A 17,186-nucleotide genomic window follows, 5' to 3' on the forward strand; every position below is an offset into this window, starting at 1 on the left:
AAAATAATAATAATAATAATATGTACAAAACAAGTGATGCACAATACAACTGCTCACCACCCGCTGACTGATGCTCAGTCTATTCCCAAGCAGCCGGCCCCCCATCCCGGCTAGCCACCCCTATATATTGTTTAGCATGACGTCAGATGGTATGGAATACCCCTTTGGCCAGTTTGGGTCAGCTGTCCTGGGTCTGTCCCCTCCCAGCTCTTGCTGCACCCCCAGCCTGCCCGCTGGCAGGACAGAGAGAGAAGCTGAAAAGTCCTTGGCTTAGTGTAAGCACTGCTCTGCAACAAGTAAAACATCAGTGTGTTATCAACATTAGTCTCATCCTAAATCCAAAACATAGCACTCTACCAGCTACTGGGAGGAAAATTAACTCTCTCCTAGCTAAAACAAAGACATATCTCCTATACGTCCTGATGTATCTAACCTGCAGTTCAGTATGAGAAATTTGAATGGTGTGTTTGGAGGTGAATTTTTCATATTAGGTCTGTTTGGATCATTGCTGAGAAGAAAAGTTTTGTCATTAGCTAAAGCTATCTCAGACTTCCTTTGGAAGAGGTGACTCAGGTCTAGGATAGCCTGAGTCCAAAGTACTGTGCAGCAAGGTGGCTGTGGTCTTTCCTTGGTGTGCAGGAGTTGTAGATTCATTTTTTTTGTTTGCAGTGATTGCGTGGACTTCTAGTCTCTCTAGGGAATACCCTCTTGCTTTTTCTCTTCTTGTCCTCCCCACCTGCTTTGCTCAGGTGGCACTGCTATTTCTTCAGAAAAAGCATTTTATGGACCTAGTATGTAGGGAGAAAACTTTTTTTTTTTTTTTTTTTTTGAAAAAAAAACAAACTGAAATTTAAGGAGGGAAAAGTCCACTTCCCATGCAACTCTGCATAGGATATATTTCACTACTCAACTTTGTCACAGATAAACTGAGAATATAAGCAATGAGTAATGTCTTCCTTGTATGGGATTGTTTCATCTCCTGTTTCTTGCAAAGACATGCAAAACAGCATGGGAAACATGGAGCTTATTCCCAGTGGTAACTGCCGTCTTTTTACAGTTGTCCCAGCATGTGTTCATGATAATGCACAGTTAGGGAGATATCTGGAATTTCTGGGATTTATTTCTGATCAAAGCTGCATGCAGAGCTTAGTGAGCAACGATGAGAAACATTACATTGTCTGGTGAGCAATAGAGCGCTTGGAATAGTATCCCCTGGGAAAGCTCGCGCCAATGGAGCACGCCACATGGGCTGCTGCCCCAGCTTGGAGTGCTTGCCACGTGGAGACGTGAGGCTGGCTCTCCCTGCTACACCACTCCGTTCAGGGAAGAGCTGCCTATGGCATCCCCAGGCTGCATTTACCTCGCAGGACATGGCAGAACTTGGTCATGTTCTCCTCAGGTCCTTGGATATCGCCCTTTGGCTGCACACCTCAGCAGGCAAGCAGGTGTCCTGCTTCTTAGCGTCAGGCTGGGGCTGGTCAGGTCAGCTATGATTGCACAACAGTTTTCTTCATCTGCTTTATCATTTGCTTGTTCTTACATTCTGGGGACAGGATAGCAGTTTAATTCTGTGCTCCCTCTGCTCTCTGCTGCAGTCACTGTTCTGGGACTAATCTCAACTCTCCTGGCACTCAGAGGCTGCATGAAGGATGACATTGAGCAGCAGGGATTTGGTCCCAAAGGTTATCCATTCCAGGGGTTTTGTCCAACTGGCTCCTTCCTGGAAAGATAGCCTTCACTGTTTTAGCAGTACATGTTTTCTTTTACGTTGTTTGCAGGTTCTCTCTGTTCTACAATCTGTTCTTCCAGCCCTGGATGCATCTGGTCCTGTATTAGTTCATAGAGAGCAGACTTGTGGTGGGCTTTTTTCTTCTATCAAAGGATTTTTTCAGCTTCTGCTGCTGAAAGTTGCTGGAGTAAAAAGCACCAGCAATATTTCATTATGGAAGTGATGAGGGTTCATTTCTGCTACATATACCATAGCCTTCAGAGGAACAAACCTTGTATGGATGTGGAAAAAGTCAGTGTTACTCTGCACTGCAACAGCTCAATACACAAACAGTTTCTTAATGCTGTTTACAGTGTTCGCAGTCCTTTCTGCATTTTAGCCTCTTGTCCTGCTGTGCCCAAGACTGTCAACGGTTAAACAACTCAATGACCACCAACTTCCTTGCCTTTGTCAAAATATGAGAGATTCACTTTTTAAAATGTATCTATGTTTAACTGTTTACTTGCCTGGAAGGTGTAGGCTGATTCTTAATTTCCTATTGTTCCTGGTCCCATTTTTGATTCACAATTTTTTTGATAAATGGGCTTTTAGTCACTTTCTTACCTTTTTTTTTTTTTCTTTTTTTTTTTTTCTTTTGTATCATTTCAAGACACACACAAGAAACAATAATTTGGAAATTCATTACAATGCCAGGGTTTATATGCTCTCATTAAGCATTAATTGGTAGTTGATGGCTATTGCTATTTTTAACACCATTAGTTCATAGCAATGTAATTAGTGATGCTAAGTACAGGATCCACATTAATAGCATTACTAATTGTAAATCTGGAGATAGAAACACAAGATGACTGGTTAATTTCTAGGCAATATCTCATGATAATTGGCTACAGGACATTTGTGCTGAAGTAGAAAGGTAAATAATTTAAAATCTTTTCCTGTAGTTTATGCTGTACTTTGCAACAGTAATATAGTCTGTTGCCCACATTTTAGTTGTATGAAATACAATGCCACTAGCATCTCACCACTTCTGCAGTTATTAATTTCCATGCTTCTGAACGCTTCCATATATACTAGAAACCGTGAATAAAAAATATAATAATAAAAAAAATCAGAAACAATAAACCAACAACTTGAAGGACATTTGACAAAGCAGCATCAAACAGGTAGAAAAGAGAGGAAATACAATATAGGCTTTTAATTATATAATGCTTAGGTGGCAGATGCTTACTGAGGCATTATTTTTTCTTCATGAGATTTATATTAGCCAGCAAAAAATTAGTTCTCTGGTTATTAATAACAGTAATTGCAATATTTAAATTCTACTGAGCTGGATTTTAAACAATGTTTGCTTTACAAACTGTGGTAGGTCTTTTAGATGTAAAAGCTTCTGTGTACAGATGTCCAAGTGTTTCTCAACACCTCTGTACAGGCTTTTATAGAGCCTATGTACCCAGTGTAACTGAGTACCTCCTAAATATTAAAAGAAAAGTAACAAATCAGCATGATCTTTTCAGCTCCCAGCAAGTAGGAGTACATGTCTTGATTAGATCCTGAGTTATATAAATAGTATAAGAACTGATATTAGAGAGGGAATGGATGTGTGTGATGCATCTTTACAGCCTTACTGAGACCTCATTGATTTCCATGGAAACCTTTTCACTGACTTCAGTGGGTCTCTTTAGTCTGATGCTAGAGAGTGTTTAACAGATAGTGAGGTGCATGCCCTGGTCTCAGTGCCATTGTGCTGCCAGTGTTGCCTGCTGGTCAGCGATGCTTTACTTTCAGTGGATTTTAACTGCTTTGTGATTGAGAGAGGCTTTAATTTGGAGCCATTTTCTGTGGTTAGGTAATACTGATATATGCTTCCCCAACCAGAGCACGTAAGGTGGTGCTAACACTGCAAATATGGATCTGCTGTAGATAAACCAAGAAATCAGTAATATATAGTAAAAGTTAAACTATCAAGTTCCATGCCTACATTTTTTTCCCAGGATTATCCTCACCCATTCCCTGACAGCATAGTTGGAAGCCTAGGAGTGATACAGAAACATAGGTGTCCCCACTGGAAAGTCTTTTTCCCAAGATCCCCTAAACTGAAAATAATTTCTTTTTCTGAGAATAGGAGAAACATTGTGTTTCTGGCTTTGTTTCATACTTCTCCTCAAGCTGTTCTGTCTCACCTGATTTGATGACTTCCAAGATGAAGTTCTGAGGAGAGGAGCCTTAGCGTGATGATGTAGTAAGAGAATTCCTGTCTCTGGTCATCACATAATTTATTTGCTTTTTCTTAGCAACATTATTTCATGGAGAAAAACTTTTGAAAGTAAGAACAGTGAAATAAAGGTGTTTTTGTAAACAACAGAGAGTATAAAATATTTCATGAGAATTTCTGTCAGGGATGTGAACACTGTAGGAACTGTGGAAATTGCAGTTGCTCTTCCTGTCACTTTTCTTACTTTATCAAGGACATCATGTTTATTTATTTATTTATTCATTATTATTTTTTATTTTCCTGATCTGTTTACCAGACTCTTACTGATGTCACATATAAGGAATATGGACATAAATTTTCTTATTTCCATATTTTTTGTTTCTAAAATCCGCATGTGTCAGTATACTCACAAGAAAGCCCTCTGTTTCCTCAGTGAGACTGTTCCACACTTGTGTACTGAGAACCACCTATTTTCTCTATTCTTGTACCTAAATAGATTGCTTTATTTTTTTTTCTTTCAGATTGCAAAGCCTATAGTTACTGGAAGGACAGATGGATTCTGTTATCAGAAGGAATATACAAGGATTGTTGACTACATTTTCATTATGATTATGGAAATTCCAGCTGACTTCTGTATGTAGACTGAGTTAGTAAACAGTACCCCTTTCCTTGTAAAATGATGACTTTGGTCTGGATACACTGAGTGTAGGAAGAAACTCAGTGCTATTGCTACAGTCCTTAATAAGAGTCTTAACTTTTCCATTCCTCCAGCTAGGTACTGCTTGTGAGCTAGGAAGGCCCCATTCCCTTGCCCCATTGTGGATGCTGGCTTGTCTTCTGTCTGATGAACTCTGTATCCTCTATAAGACAGTTGTGAACTCAGCTGTATGGGACTGCAGACAGACATCTCAAATTAGATTTGTTGCATTTCTAACATATGGAGATGACAACATATGTAATTGATTTACCATTGTATAATATGTTTTTGTGTATGTTTACTTTAGGATATCTTTATTTCTGCAGGGTTTATTTTCATTTATTCTTTTTCAATATCTATATTGGACAGGCATATCTCAAAATTTTCTCCAAACAGCCATTTAAATATTTCTGTGATACTTTCCTCATTTTCATTTAATAATGAATTGTGAAACTTTTTGTTTTAGGACTGCAGTCTATTTTTTAATGTATGATTGCTGTAGGTGTTGAACTTTTGTTTGTAAATACATAAGCTTATATTTAAACTGACTATTTTTGAGTATAGACTTTATACATGCATTTAATCACTGTCTGTAGTAGGTAATTTTCCTTAATCAAACTTGAATGATTAGACTACCCTTTGCTTTATAGGGGCTGGGGAATAACTAAAAACTCTTTAAACCAAAGACTAATTAGTTCTTGAGATTTTATAAACGGGGAGTGGGGAGGGGGTGGGGGGAATAAAAGTTGATACAAATCACTCTTATTTTTACTTCTAGTTATACAGTTGGATTGCTAAGCCAGCTTGAATTCTAGATCTAAAAACCTGTCCAAAGTTTAATGAATTTAACCTTTCCTAGTTTGTTGAGGCAGGTGAGGAAATTACATGATTAGAGATAGATCAGTGGGGAAATTAGAATATTTTTTATTTTCACAGGAAAGTCTGCAACTTTTGAATTCTGATTTTGTGTGTGTGTCATTTAAACTTCCTTCATTTGAACATATCAAATATTTTATACCATTTCTTGGCGATCCAAAATCAGTGTGTTAAGTTGCATAGCTTGTAGTGGAGTAGTAGTGTTGAGGGGTAAAATGTCATTTGGGAAAAACAAACAAACAAACCCACAACTATTCAGTAATATAGTGTCAACAGGAAGTATTTTCACTGTTGATGGAACAGCTTGTTTGCTCTATAACACTAGAGATGCCTTCCTTAGGAAGGCTTTCACATTGGGTTTCCACATGGAAAAATGTTCTGTTGGAACTGAGTCCTTGTGGAGAGCTGAGGTCTGTAAGGGCCCAAGGATGCACAAATGGAAAGTAAACTATGACAGAACAGAAGTCACTGGTCAGGTATGGCTACATTTTTTGGAAGGCACAGTGAGGTGGGTGCAGAGGGTTTGAACGCGGTAACCTCGATGTGCAAGAAGGCGAACCCACGGCAAGGCCTTAACTACATCACAGCTTTTGTGTGGGGCCCCTGCCTGTAAACACATCTGGTTCGGTGGGGTGTGAGCACCAGTGGTGTGCGAGCAGAAAGATTTGTGTCTGTTATTTATGACCTTCTGTGTATAAAGCACTACGAGGAGGCTTTGTGGGCTTCATACTGGGCAGTCAAGCAGTTGAAGCTGGACATGAAGCAGAAGGCATGCCTGTGGTCTGGACAGAGCTCTGTGGGGCAGCCACTACCCATTGAGGGAGTGTTGCTCTGGGTGAGCACATTTGTATTAAGTTTCCACACAGCACTGATGTACTGAAACTGCGATTTCTAGAGACAGACAGGTAGGCCACAGTATCAGGGATAGCTTTTCACTCAGCAGTTTCTTCCTTTGGATTTCAATTTCAGTGTATTGCTCTTTCCAGGTTATGGAGATGAGGACAAAAGTGGCTTGCGAGGGGTTTGGTTATGCTATAGCTTGTGACTGGCAAGAACTAGCTTTGGTTCCTTGCAGTGTCCTCTCCAGCCCTACCTTCCTAGAAAATGGTAGCTGTGGTCCTGGAGGATGTTCCAAGGAAAACTAGGGTGTGATGAATCTGCAAGTGTGCAGGATTTAGGCAGTTACCATTTATCCATGACCAGGCTTCCTCAATACTGTGAAGGTACAAATAGCAATTGACTGATTTAAGGTTATGGCTCTCAGCTGTTACTATACTGAGACAAATTCCCATCCTAAAAGGAATCAGCTGGTCTAGAGAGTTTTCTGGTTTTCTTGATACTTGTAATCTGATCATGGCTTTTAAAGTAATTACTGTGTGGCTTTGAATTATTCAAACTTTTTGTCCAATTCATAAATGATTTTCATTACTGATACTTACGAGGTTTTTTTGCATTTCCTGATTATGAAAGACAAAACTATAAAGGTTTCTTTTTGTTAATTAATACATTTTTGGGCTATGAATGCTTTTTCAGGCTAATATCCTAACAAGTGCATATGATTGTTTTGTGATGTTTGTGTATTCTAAGCAGTTGTTTTAAGTGCCAGAAGCTAAAATAAATACTTAGGTAGGAATGACAACACTATGGCAATGTTCCACAATTTCTGCCCTTTTCTAGTATAGTAACTTCAGGTCTCATAATAAAGATGCTAGCCTGATCCACACTGAAGCAGAGTTTACTGTGAACCACTGCAGAAACCTGAAGTGAAATCTAGTCCTTCAAGAAAGTTGGGTTTGGTTTAAAAAACAAAACAAACAAACAAAAAACCCAGCTCTAACATACAGCTATTTATTTTATTTATTTATTTATTTTTATGTATGGTGCTTTCTTAAGAGTATCAGCCTAGCTGCTGATAAACTGCCTTAACAGGAGTAAATTTGAGTTGAACAATACATGTGCAGTTGTTATTGCCATCTAGTGTTCTCATACCTTTATGGCACTGAATGCTCTCAGAACAGAAACTGTCTTGCAGCTTCCATCTGCCCTTGTTTGTATTTAAACTATGTTGGTGAAATGCATACCTTTGATTGGAAAAGTTCATTCAAACTGAACATTGCTAGCTTCCTCTTAGCTCTCTCTAGTCAGTGTGAGACTTGTGGTGAAACAGGAAATTTCAGACTGAAAGTTATAAGCAGTGTGTATATACATACTGTAATTAAAGATAATGTGGCTGAGTACATGTGGTTTAACCTGGCAGACAGCTAAGCATCACACAGCTGTTTGCTCTCCCCCTTCCCCATGGGGTGAGGGAGAATTGAAAAGAAAAGTGTGAGAACAAGGGTTGAGTTTAACAGTTTAATAAAAAAAAAAAAATGGGGAAAAAAATGAAAAAAATGAAGCAAAAGATGCACAGTGCAATTGTTCACCACCAGCTGACTGGTGCTTATCCAGTCCCTGATCAATGGCAGTCCCCCAGGCAACTTCCCTTGTCTTTATTACTGAGCATGACACCGCATGGTATGGGACATCCCTTTGGCCTGTTTGGGTCAGCTGTCCTGGCTGTGTGCCCTCCCAGCTTCTTGTGTAGCCCCAGCCTCCTCGCTGGCACGGCAATACATGAAGCCAAAAGTCCTTGGCTCTGCATAAGCACTGCTCTGCAGCAACTAAAACATCAGTGTGTTATTGACATTACTCTAATCCTAAATCCAAACCAGCTACACAGCACCATAATGACTACAGTAAAGAAAATTAATACTATCCCAGCCCAAACTGGGACAACATATACCCTGGGACAGTACATGAATGAATGACAGATGAGTAGATTTTGCGTTTGAGAATTTTGTCTGAAAATATCTTATGGAGAATATAAGTATGAAGTGCTTGTACTTATCAAAGTAAATATTCCATGAATTATTTAGTGAATTCTCCTAAGAGTCCCCAAGAGCGCTCAGCTGTTAAATCAATTTTGAAAAGTCCTCTGGGACTAACTAGTGATTTTTTTGGTTTATAGGAAAGAACTGTAAGTAAGTTAATGAAGTGCACTTTTTTAGTCCCTGGTTTTAGGAAGTACGCTTGTGTATAAACATACATGTTTTAATTCTACTGTTGTAAGAGATGATATTTATATCTCAGTGGCATTTAGCTGCCCCAGTGAAGACTCAAACTCTGTATTTCAGGGTGTAAGGTAGGAGTGCAGTCCGAGCTGTCACGAGTCTCTTCTAGGGCAGCAGGGGGAAAGAAATGAACAAAATTCCCTATTAATGATGTAGACTGGGATAGAAAGAGATGCAGTGACTGTTATTAGGACAAAGGAATCTTGTATTTAAACTAGGAATCCAAACTAATCTTCTGGATCCAAGCTCTAAGCCAAGTCCATAAGTCTGTATAGGCCCCTCTCACTTCTAAATATTGTGTCAGATTCAAAGCTTTACCTATCATACCAATTTTAATACTGACGCAAGGATGCTTTAATGAATCGTATATTTACAGACAAATTGAATTTGGGAATTCTGGGCATAGTGTTATGTTTTAAATTATTCATAGTTCTTGTAGCCTGTTTTGAAACCCTGCCGTCCGGTGTACTGTTCATACAGCTCAATTCACAGCTCTACCTGACCTGTTAATGAGACCTGTGATACCACAAAATGTATATAGAGTTATGGTTAATTGTATGCAAAAAATGGCCATAAGGGAAGTAGCTTCTGTGGCTTCTATAGCACTAGGGTGCTACTCTGAGATCTCAAGTACCTCCTCTTTCTCTTATAAGTCTCTTTATAGTTTGTCTTACTATACTACTATGTCTTTTATGATGGACCAAATTTAGAGAAGATCTTAGCTCTCTTTTTGGTGTCCTCAAAATTCCTGTAGATAAAAAAAGCCTTATATCATAGTTTGATGGAAGAAACATCTCTTTCTACATAGATGCGTGCTGCAGTCTGTGTACAATACTTGTTTCAATTGTATGGGCATATATTTTCATGACTCCCATCAATGAATTTCATATCACTGATGCACTGGAATGCCATACAGAAAACATAGACCTGCACAATGTAGCTGTAAATATTTCACGGTATGAATGGGATGGATGGCCACCACATATCCCATCTACCCTTGCCAGAGAAGCTCAGAGTTACAAGGGTGTCTGGGTTTTGCAGCCTATGAGTAGGCCTGTAGAGAGGCCCAGCTTCCCTGATGGAATCAGCAAAGATGTGAGGGTGCGAGGCACATCAACTTTAGCCCAGTCCGCAGCCTGGTGAGGTTAGGTAGTGTTGTTATAGCTTGTGGTTCCTTCTTGGCCCTTCACTGCTATGACCGTGGGCTGCATTCAGTTTTGTTCACTGTCACACAAAACCTGTGCCACCAAGAGCTATGTTGCGATGATGTTAGTATAAGAAAGCTTAATGCCGTCATAGTTTCTGACAGCATTGTGTCCTGCCCAAAGTGGCTAGTTGTGTGATCCCAAGAACAGGTGCTATAATTGAAAGTCATCCTGGGAGCATCTAAAAATCCTTGTGCTGTGCTTCAGGTTAAGCTTCAACTTCTCTGTAGCTTATAAACCACTCTTAAGAAGACTAAGAAATTTTCACCCAGAGGAGGATTACAGGATTGTTCAGTGCCAAGAAAGGCTTTTGGCTTATGTTTATACTTATATACTTATATCAGCTACTCCTTCAATATATTTTTTTTTCTATAAGCTCGAGTGAAAGAATTTAACAGAAATGGGTTGTCCCTTTTTGCCACACCTCGTGAAATAGGCACATTTCTTGTGCTTTGTGGTATAGGTTGATATAATTGCCACCTTAGAAATGATAGGCTCTTGAAACATCTCAATTAATGGAAGGCTTCTATAGACCTTCTGCACAAGGAAAAATATGTTACTTACAAATAATGAGCCTGGCTTCCCAGCACTGCTTTGAAATAGGCAATATTAGCTAAACTGAGAGAGAAATTATTTGATTTCTGTCCTTTCCCAAATTTCTGCGCAAACTTCCCAAGCTCAAAACCTTGACATTGCTTTCTCTTTTTGGCTGCAATATGAGCAAAAATAAAACAAAAATGAGAAATATCACTATCAGAAAGTATATATATATATATTTCCAGCAATAAAAAACATTAGCATTAGATAAACAAGAAGCATTATCTTTTGTTTGAGGATTCTTTTTCCTCACAAAGCTAGTTCTGTAGTTCTCAGTTTCTATTGCTGTTGATTTTAGAAAGAGTTAAGGGTTTTTAAGACACTCCAAAGTTAATAGAAGAATTAAGTGACTTTAGAGGTAAATTTGTGCTTGCCAAATGAACATCATATTCCTGTTTGTGTTGCATAAAGTACTTGGCTTTGAAGCTCCTCCCTCCCCCCCCCCCCCTTTTTTTTTGTAAAACCAGGTGCGCAGGTGTACAAGTATTTCTCTCAGATTAGAAAATGGCTTAAAAAAAATAATTCTAGATTTTTAACCCATCATTCCTAGGTAGTAACTACTCATCAGCTGAATAACAAATTACCAGTTCCATGTACATTTGCTTGCACACGTTTTGTTAACATATGAATAACTTCCTTCATGTATAAACCAGTGTCTTCTGTTTTCCTGCAGCAGGTACTTTCTTTGATTGATGTACTTGGAAGCAATCCTTATCCTCATTCATTTTAATTGAGATTAATGAATTTAGAGCTTTTATATGCACAGGTTGGCTTGGTTCCATTTCTAAATTTCCTCACCTTTGCTAGGAGTGCAGCCTGCTCGGGGCTGCGTTGGAAGAGGTTCAGGACATAGAGCAGCGTTCCTAGAGAAGACAGTATCCTGTGAGGAGCAGCCATCTGTTTATAGACAGGCTGATATTTCCACAGAGCTAAGATTTTGGTAGGCAGGTTCTCCCTTCCCACAACTATGACTGAGAAACTGCTAATCAGAAATAAGCTGCTTCCCTTCCCGGATTCGCACAAGATAGCAAGCAGTGCCCACGATTGTTTCAAGTTGTTTTGAATTCAGTGAGAGAGTCTGAAAGCACTGCTGTGTTGCTGACATTTTCCAGGAGAAAATCTTGCCTTTCTGCTGGTTCTGTCCTTTAAAGTGAAGGTTATTGGCATAAAATAGAACCATTATGCTGTAGTCTCCTTACAGATACAGAAACACTCAAGTTGTTTCTAAGGCTCTAGAAAATAAGAAATTTGAGTGAATATAAGGGAATGTGAAATTAAAATACATTGTAACCTTAGACAATGTTTGAAATTTTCCTGTTCCTTTTCAGTTTTTTATGGGAACTCTAAAATGAACACTAAAAATTAGATGTTTAGTCATTTCATTTTTATAGAAACTTCTCAGTTTAATGTGCTCCTGCTATGGTAGAAGTCCCATGGACCATTTTATATGCACTTGTCATGTGGCCAGTTTAATGCAGGGCTAAACTGGCAAGCATCAGCAAAAGCATGCTTGTGAGGCTCTGCCAAGTAGTACCTGCCGGAATAGGCTTTGTGAAGAGCAACAAGGAAATTACTCCTTTTTGGAACCATTTGAGTGTGAACCCATCAGTAAAATCACTGACACCAGCCAAAGTGATCTGTGCAGCTGTGAGGATTTAACCTGACTGAAAGTTAATTTGTTTCAGAGTTGTTCAGAAGTAAGGATGTGACTAACAGTCCCTTCTTTAGGTTTCCTCTTGATGCATGACCTGGCAAGGGTGACATGGGGACAGGGTTAGTTGCAGTGCCTGCTTGCACAGGGCTGTCTTCTCTAGCTGGGAGCTGGCAGATTCTGAACCTGGCAGTGAAGCACAAGGAAGAGATCAAATGTAAAGCCTCTCTTCTTTAGTGCTGTGGATTTTCAGGAGATGTACATGTGGCATGGAGGATGCTTGCAGGGCAAATGCCTCTGCTTGTTCCTACTTCAGCAACGGGGTTGCTTGGATTAGGGACAAATGGGTTAGTCTTCCAAAGAGAACTATTGGGCTGTGCCTAATCCCAGGTGTTTGGGAATGATTGTTCTCCTGTGCTCCTGCATCGCATCTCTGGTGGTGATCTGGGCTACGTGCCACAGTTAGACCTGCATCACGGTGAGACAAACTAGGATCCAGCATCCCCCCTTGGACTGGGATTAGTGCTGCCATGCTATCATTAGTAACAACTTGTTTTGTCAGTAAAGGTATCAGATCTGACTCAGAATACATAGAAGAAGCAGCTTTATTGAATAAGAAGGTATTATTTTTCCAGAGTCGCTCTTCTGACCATAACAGCACTTAAATGCTGGGTGTTGAAGTCCAACAGCTGTGATAAGGCTGAATTGTTTATTCAGTCCCAGAAACAGCATTGTCAAACCATTTATCATTATCCTACAATAATAACATAAACAGTTCTTCGGGAGTCTTCATTAAATACTTCTACTATTATTATTACTGTTATTAAACTTGCATGTGGTTTCCTCATCCATGGGACCATTCGCACAGAAAGGTTGCTGGCACTGCCTCTTTAAATTCCTAGATTGTGCGAAAGGCAGAAGAGACTTTGCTTACATTTGCTTACATCCTGCAGCATGTTCTGTGTGCTGCTGCTTTTCATACTTGAATTCACAGTTAGTGCTAAGGTTGATTTGTCTCCTTTGCCTCTGTGGGGGGGGGCAGGGGGTGATGCTTTGTTGCTGAAGCACTATGCCTCCCATGCTTACTTGTGGGCTCCTACCGCTTAAACACACGCCCGTCTTCCTGGCTCTGCTTTAAGGTACAATCTATCTCCAGATTAATGGGGGGCCGCGGCGGGCCCGGGCAATAGTTAAGCAAATTACAGTCAAGCCTCTTGGAAATTAGTTAAACACTTAGAGGGGTGTATTTAAAAGAAAACTTTCTGCAATCAACAAAGTACAGCTTTCATCATGTGTTCCTGGTCAGAGACTTATTTTCCTCTTGATGGCCATTTAGCTTTTTCTGAGGAAGCTGTCTAATACAAATTTCCCTCCTGTAAGATAGTGCTTATTAACTCCTCAGCTGTGCTTTTCTTTGATTTTATTTACCCTGGCAAAGCTTACTGGCTTTTGTACATAGCTGCCATTCACTCGGTTCAGGTTTTGTAAATGCATGTGCACAGTGTTACATGCAATGTACAAATACATTCTTCAAAGAAGATGTCAAAACAAGTTTCAGCTCATTTTCAGCGGTCTAATTATAGATACATAATTAATCTGACATTTATCTTTCTTAACACAAAAGATCATACTTACAAATAAAAGCATTTATACACTTACAAATAAAAGCTATGTAATAGCTTGAGCCTTAGTCTAAAATAAATAAGGATATAGTTTAGAAAGAGCTGTATTCTGAGGAAATAAAATAAATATTTCTCAGTTAATAAAATATAAGCTCTTCCTCTGGTTGAGAAATGTTATGCCTTGATCTCTAAAATGTAACTATCAGTATTCAGTTACTGAAAATAAGTGGTAAATCTGTAGAAAGGATAGAAATTCCATTAATCCTTAGAAAATCATCCTTAGAAAGCATCTAGGTATTGTGGCTGCACAGTTTTAGATGAAAGAGGTGGTATTTCTTCTTTTTCTTAACTTACTTCCTCAGTATATTTGATGCTACCTGTAGACACTGACAGTCTTTTTGTTGATGTATTTATGATGTTTGCCTATTGTTTGATGATTATTGATGTTTGTCTATTTCTATGTTCCTTTAACACTTTACCAGCTCATAGCAATATATTAATAACTGAGTGACTGAGCACAGATTTCTCCAAAATGGTTTATTTGCCTAAAAGAGTTGCACTTTGCCTGAAATAATTGTTATATTGCATACCAAAGTGTTTCAGCTACTTCAGGAAGTGAGCACTAGTTATCTTCCTTTACTTCTTACAATATAAATTTATTTCAGTTGGGACACTGGCACTTCTGTGAGTCTTTAAATTATACTTCAGCAATATCAGTTTGGCTTTCTTCCCTGGGAAATGAACTGTAAGTGAACCATGGTCAGCATTTTGCATTACAGTGATACCTGGTCTTTAAAGACATGAAGAGAGGGAGATGTTTTGTGGTTTACAAAAAGGATGAGCTGGCACTTCTCTGGAACCTTATGTTTTGTATCCTAGTTCTTTTTTTTAATTATAAGCTGGCATGAAGTGGCAATAACGCAACATCTGCATTTTTAATTTTATGAAGAAGTAAAGGAGAGCTTAGATTTAATAATGTTGGCAATTCATTTTGCTTAGGCTTTGAAATTGATACTTCAGTGGATGAAATCGGGAAGGGAAGTGAGTTTTTTTGTTTGTTTGTTTGTTTGTTTTTGTTTGTTTGTTTGTTTGTTTGTTTTTTCTGCAGTTATCTAGGCTGAGGAACTTTCTCTGACCAAAAAGGTCTCAGCTTATAATACGGTGGATATATTTTAACATTTTTCTTTACAAAAATCTTATTTCCTCTCCTTCCTACTCTCCTTCTTTATTTCCCTTCCTTCTCCATATTATTCATCCAACGTAACTTTTTTGTGATTGCATGAAAGTTCAAGGCTTGTTATTCCAGACTTGCTTAATTTGAATTAATGTTTAAATTGTTTTTCATATCCAAACAAACAAACAAAAAAAATTAAGAAGCATATTATCTTCTTGCATACTGGAATAATAATATACCTCTGGGCAAGCTTTAGAAATTTCAGTTCTATAAATCTGTGACTCAGATTGTAATCTGCAGCCTGAAGTTACTGACGTTGAATCCAGTTATATAAAAATGATGTTGGGGCAGGATTTTGAGGGAGGTTTCTTCTGTGTGAGTGGAGGAAAGAGTAAACCAGGATCCGGAAGAGAATGCCTCTGCGCTGTGCAGTGTGTATGGTGATGGGATGCTTACTTGAGGTACTACTTGCTAAAGTGAGGCAGAAACTTTTCCAGTTAGTATTTTTTTTCCTGTGTGTATTACAGTTGTTTGGGCTTGAATGTGTTTGAACAAAACCTGTTATACTGCAGAGATATGGAGAAGCCCTGAGCATACTTTGGGGGTCCATTAGCAAACACATAGAAAGTCTTTGCCCTGAAGATCTTGCCCGCTGAGCAATTCCTACAGGCAACAGGAAGAAAAAAGCAAACCAAGGTTGAAACATCTTGCATGATTCTTAGTACATCTTGGTACAGTAGCCCAGCTCTTCTGAACTGCTGCCTAGGGAGAAGACTTCTCTCTGTGCCCTGACTTCTCTGTAGCTCAGGTTTTAGTGTCCTATTTCTTCAGCTGCTCCTACAAATGGAGTCCAAAGCAAGAGATACAGCATGAAGGAATGTACATGTGGCAGTCTGGAAGGGCCTCTGCAAAAGTAAACCAAAAAAAAATGTTCACCTTGGACAGTCTGAGTCTGTAAGTCATCAGGAATAATGGGCACAAATTCTGTTCCCAACGTCTTTTCTCCAGCCTTGGTTTTAAGATTTTTCATGTTTTCCCTTTGTTTCCATCCCATAGCACAACACCTGATATATAGCTACCCCCTAGTTTCCATTAAGAGTTTCTATCCAGAAACAAATCTGATCTGTTTATGTTCAGCTGGACAAATTTGGTCTGATTTGACTGGTTTGCATGTGCAGATTTTCCAGCTTCCTACAAGCTGGCGTTTTAGGTTTTGCTTAGTCTTTATCTATCATTCTTTTCAATTGTAGGTGGCTCACTCTTTCTTTTTGATTCTGGATGAAGGCTTAGTTAAATGCCTATTTAAGAACTTGTGAGTAATTTAGAGGATTTAGGGGAACATTGTGTGCTATTATATGCAAATATGTACCATGCATGGCTCCCTATGTCATTAACCTGGCAGTCATTTCATGCATGACTCCCCATCTTATTAAGCTAGCAGTATGGAATATTTGATTTACTAACCTGCTATGAACTGCTTAGTGTGCTACTATAGGAATATAACTTTTAAGTTTCCCTGGAATAACTATCTTTGAAATAGATTCTGGAAAACAATATCATTATTTTGGCAGCTGTGCACACTTTCTAAGGTCAATTTTAGTAAGCTTCATAGAATTGTTGGAGAAGTACCTGTGATTTGAATGAACCCTACAATGACTGAAAATGCAAGCCACTAAATTAATGAGAGTCCTTCAGAATTCGCCAGGCATTGGAAACCCACGTCTGTTGCATATGTGTAAATGTTCGGTGTGCAGAGCTCTGGGGGTTTCCCTTAAAGGCATGTGCAGTTTGGAATCAAAACTCTTCTACAGCATTTTGAAGCTCTGCTTATACCCAAGCTCTTTCCCCTTCCTGGGCTTCTGTTACCATAGCAGCATCACTGGTCATGGGATTTAATGGGGGGGGGGGGAGGGGGGAATTATATTTGTTGACTTGGTTCAATGCCAAATGGAGTAGGAATTATATATGCAGAATCTTGGATTCTTCCTTTAGTGTCCATTTCAGCTGGCATATAATGTCATCCAGATAATTGCAAGCCACTTTGTCATAATTCAGCCAGCTGCATAGAACAAAACAAAGAGAAATTTGGGATCAAAAGGAAGGAATAGCAATTTAAAAGGCTTTTAAATGTTGTTTTCTCTCTTTCTCAATCAGTAATACTTAACAGCCTTTAATTTAGTCCACCTCTTATCCCCTTTCAGAGACATACACATATACTCAAATTTGTATGACTTTGAGTGCTGCTGGCTTGAATGATGTGTGAGCACTGTGCTGCCTGAGAAAATGTCACAAGCAAGAAGCAAGTTCAGA

At 39.0% G+C, this 17,186-nt stretch overlaps 1 long non-coding RNA gene across 3 annotated transcripts in view; it reads left to right on the forward strand.

Annotated features, from left to right (window-relative positions):
• Positions 1-16,511, forward strand: part of LOC118171500 — a 78,756-nt gene extending 62,245 nt beyond the window's left edge. For 2 of the 3 annotated variants that reach the window (XR_004753243.1, XR_004753242.1), the window contains one exon: positions 4,463-4,914. This is a non-coding gene — a long non-coding RNA (uncharacterized LOC118171500). Of the gene's footprint in view, positions 1-4,462; positions 4,915-15,403 lie in introns of those variants that run through there. The other variant, XR_004753244.1, reaches the window with a different exon arrangement.
• The last annotated feature ends 675 nt before the right edge of the window (positions 16,512-17,186 follow it).

This window comes from Oxyura jamaicensis, chromosome 9 (genome assembly GCF_011077185.1).
Source record: "Oxyura jamaicensis isolate SHBP4307 breed ruddy duck chromosome 9, BPBGC_Ojam_1.0, whole genome shotgun sequence".
NCBI lineage: Eukaryota > Metazoa > Chordata > Aves > Anseriformes > Anatidae > Oxyura > Oxyura jamaicensis.